A 4,865-nucleotide genomic window follows, 5' to 3' on the forward strand; every position below is an offset into this window, starting at 1 on the left:
ATATTTTTAATTATTTTATTGTTTTATTATTATTTTTTTTAATTTATTATTATAATTTTAATTTATTTATTATTTTATTTATTTTTTTATTTTTATTATTTATTTGTTTATTATATATTATTTTTTTTATTATTTTTTATTATTTATTTATATTATATGTATATTATTATATTTATATTTATTTTTTTATTTTATTATTTTCTTTTTAATATATTTATATTAAATATATATTTATATCTTATTTAAATATTATTATATTTTTTATATTAAATTATTATTTTTATTTTAATTTTTTATATTTTTATTTATTTTTATAATCAATTAATTTATTAATGATTATTAATTTTATTTTATTTATCATATAGTTTTTTTATTTTTATTATTTTTATTATTTAATATAATTTATTATTATTTTATTATTTATTTTTATTTTTATAATTATTTAATTTTTTATTTAATTTATATATTTAATTATTTATTCTTATATTTTTTATTGTTTTTATTCTTATTTAATTTTAAATTTTATTTTATTTTATTTTTATATATTTTATTTATTATATTTTTATTAATTTTATTTATTTTTTATCCATTTTTTAATTATTATTTTATTTTTATATTATTATTTATTTTTATATTTTATATTTTTCATTTATTTTGATTATTTTTCTTTTTTTATTTATTATATTTTTATTTTTTATATTAGATTATTTTATTTTTTATTTTAATTAATAATATTTAATTTTATTATTTTTTATTTTTATTTTTTATATTTTTTTTATATTTTTATTTAGTTTATTATTTTTTTTTATTTATTTATTTATTTATTTTATTATTTTTAATTTTTTATTATTTATTTATATTAATTATTTTTTAATTAATATTTATATTATTGTATTTTTTTTATCTTTTATTTAATATTATTTTTTATTATTTATTTTTTTTATATTTTTATTTATTATTTTTTTTTTATTTATTAATATTTTATTTATTTTATTCATTATTTTTATAATTTTTTTTTAGTTTAATTTTATTTATTTATTTTATTTTTTATTTTTTTTTATTATATTTTTTATTATTTATTTATCTTAATTTTATATGATATTATTCTATTTAGCAATTTTTATATTTTTTATTTTTTTTTATTTTTTTTTTTTATTTATTTTTAAATTTTTTATTTTTAATTTTTTTATTTTAAATATTATATATTTTTTATTTAAATTTTTTTTTTATTTTTTTTTTATTTATTATTATTTTTATATATATATTTTAATTTATATTTTTTTTTTTTTAATTTATTTTTTTATTTATATTTATTTTTATTATTATTTTTTTTATATTATATATTTTATTAATTTATCCTTTTTTTTTATTTATATATAACTTTATATATTTTTTATATATTATAATTTTTTATTATATTATTTATATTATTTTTTGTAATTTTTATATTATTTTAGTTTTTTATTTATTTTTTATTTTATTTTAATTATTATAATATTTTTATTATAATTATCATTATTTATATGTTAATTATAATTTTATTTTTTATATTTTAATTTTTTCTTATGTTTATTTATTATTATTTAAAGTTAATTTTTTTTTTATTATTTATTATTATTTTTTTTTATTTTTTAATTTATTTTTTTATATTATTTATTATTTTTATAATTTTATTATTTATTTTATTTTATTATATTTTATATATTAATTTATATATTTTATTTATTATATATTTTATGTTTATTTTTTTATTATTATATAATTTTTTATTATTTATTTTATTTATAAATATTTATATTTTTATTTATATTTTTATATTTTTTATTTTTTATAGATTATTTATTATTTTTTTGTATTTTTTATTATTTTATATATAATATTTTTATATTATTAATTTATTTTATTTTATATTTATTTTTTTATATGATTATTAATATTAAATATTTTTAATTTTTTTTTATTTTTTATATTTTTATCTTGATTTTTTATTAATTTATATTTTATTAATATTTTTTTATTTTATTTAATTTTTTTTTTATAATTATTTAATGTTTTATTTATTTTATATATTTTGTTTAATTATTTATTTTTTATATATTTAATTATTTATTAAATTTATATTATTTTTTATTTATTTTTTTATATCCAATTTTTATTTATATTTTTATTTATATTTATTTATTTTATATTTATTAATTTTTTTTTTTAATGTTTATTATTAATTTTTTTTGATGTTTATATTTTTATTTTTTATATTTTTAGTTTATTTATATTTAGTTTTTATATTTTTTTATTTATTTTTATATATTTATTTTTAATTAGAATTATATTTTTTTTTATTTATTTTAGTTATTATTTTTATTTTATTATTATTTATTTTTATATTTTATTTAATATTTTTATTTTTATTATTTAATATTTATATATAAATTATTAATATTTTTTTTATTTATATAATTTATTATATGATATTATATTATTATTAATATTTATTTTAAATATTATTCATATTTTTATTTTTTTATTTTATATTTTTAAATTATATTTTTATTTGAATATATTTTATATTTATTTATTAATGTTTATATATTTTTTAATTTTTATTATTAATTATTTTTATAGTATTTATTTTTATATTTTTATTATTTTTTATTATATTAATTTTTTTTTATTATTTTTATTTTTTATTTATTTATTATATAATTATATTTTAGTATTTTATTTTTATTTTATTATTTTGTTTATTTTTATTAATTTAAATATTTTTTAAATATATCTATCTATTATATTATAATTTATTTTCTTTATTTTTTTGTTATATTTTATTTATTTTTGTTTTTTTTTTTATATTTTTTTTTTTTTATTATTATATTATATAATATTTATTTTTATATTTATAATATTTTTTTAATTTATTATTATTTTTTTTTTTTTTTATTTTTATTTTTTTTTTAGTTTATATTATGTATTTATTTTTTTAGATTATTATTTATTATATTTTTTATTTTTGTATTGTATTTTTATTATTATTATATTTATTTATTTCTTTTTTTATATAATTTTTTTTTATCTTATATTTTTTATTTTAATTTTTATATAAATATATTTATATATTATTTTTTTATAATTATTAATAATTTTATTATTTTTTTTTTATATTTTATATATTTTTATTATTTATTTTTTATTTTTTAAGTTTATTTTTTTTTTTAAAATATTTATAATTCTTTTATTAGGTTTTTATATATTTAATTTTTTTATTTATTTTTTTAATTTTTAATTATTTATATAGTATTATTATTTATATTTTCTTATATTTTTATATATATTTATTTTATATTTTCTCCATTTTCTCCCATCTAATGTCTGGTGCAATATGGACTTTGCTTGTGTTTGTCTGTGTGTTTGTCCATTCCTCACTTCCTCTCTTACTTCCTCCTATCTTTCTTTCTCCCTTTCATTCACTCCCTTAGCTTGTTTTTCCTCCCCTTCTCGCACATTCGATCTACATGTAAATAAAAGGCATTAGTGCAGGCTGGCCACTTCTCTCCTAGGTCACCCTCCTCCCTCGCTCACCTATCTGTGTGTGTGTGTCTGTGTGTGTGCGTTAGTGTGTGTGTGTTTGTGTGTGTGTGTGTGTGTGTGTGTGTGTGTGTGTGTGTGCGTGTGTTATAATTACATATACGTACACACAATACATACGCACCCACACACAAACTCACACATATATAACCCAACACACACACACACACACACACAGACAAACAAACAAACAAACAAACAAACAAACAAACAAACAAACAAACACACACAAACAAACACATACATTTAACCCAAAAATAACACATACACATACACACACACAAACACACACACATATAACCCAACACAATACACGTGCACAAAATCCAACACAGCACAACACACACATTTACAGAAACGTGTGTACGTTGTAAATATCTGAAATCTGTACCAGTGATTTTCATTTTCCCTTCTGCGTCCTGTTACAGGTTTGGTAACATCTGGTTTATTTAGCAGATTGGGTTAAGAGGGTTGCGTGAGCGTGTTCGGAAATTATTTTGAGAGCGGAAAAGAAACGGGTGAAAGAGGGAGGGAGGGAGAGAGAGAGAGAGAGAGAGAGAGAGAGAGAGAGAGAGAGAGAGAGAGAGAGAGAGAGAGAGAGAGAGAGAGAGAGAGAGAGAGAGAGAGAAAGAAGAGAAAACAGAAAGAGCAAAGACAGAAACCAACCATAAAATGAATTCACTCATACGAATTTCTTTCCCCCTAACAAAAAACAAATAAATAAAACAGAAAAAAACAAATAAATAAACCAATAAAATATATATATATATATTTTTCTTTAAAGAATAGATACCAGGATCTGACTCACCAACCAACCCTCTCTTCCATTATCTTAGATGCCCTATAAGATTTGCATAAAGGATTTCCTCGTTAGGATTCCCCAGGATATATAGACGATTTAACCCTCCTCCTCGTCGACCCCATCCTATGTAGGATTTGGAGATGTCACTTCCATGACGGATCGTATTGTAATAGTAGACTTCACTTATTACTTATAATCCTTATCCGTGTCCCATTTATGGATGCATACAAGATATCCTTTGTTTCCAAGTTGTTTCCAAGTGAAGGCTTTGAGTATTACTCTTCATGTTGAGATACAAAGTTTTATCGGAATAACGGATTAAAGAGATTTGGTCTTTCTCAAGAATTATTCTTCACTTGTTTTTGTTGTTGTTTGTTTGTCTGTTTGTTTGTTCCCAGGGGAGGGGACATATTTTGGTTTCCTTTTTCATCATATAATAACAGTACTACTTTCAAAGACCTTAAGAAACAAGAAAACTTAA

The sequence above is a fragment of the Penaeus chinensis genome, chromosome 15 (genome assembly GCF_019202785.1).
Source record: "Penaeus chinensis breed Huanghai No. 1 chromosome 15, ASM1920278v2, whole genome shotgun sequence".
Lineage (NCBI taxonomy): Eukaryota > Metazoa > Arthropoda > Malacostraca > Decapoda > Penaeidae > Penaeus > Penaeus chinensis.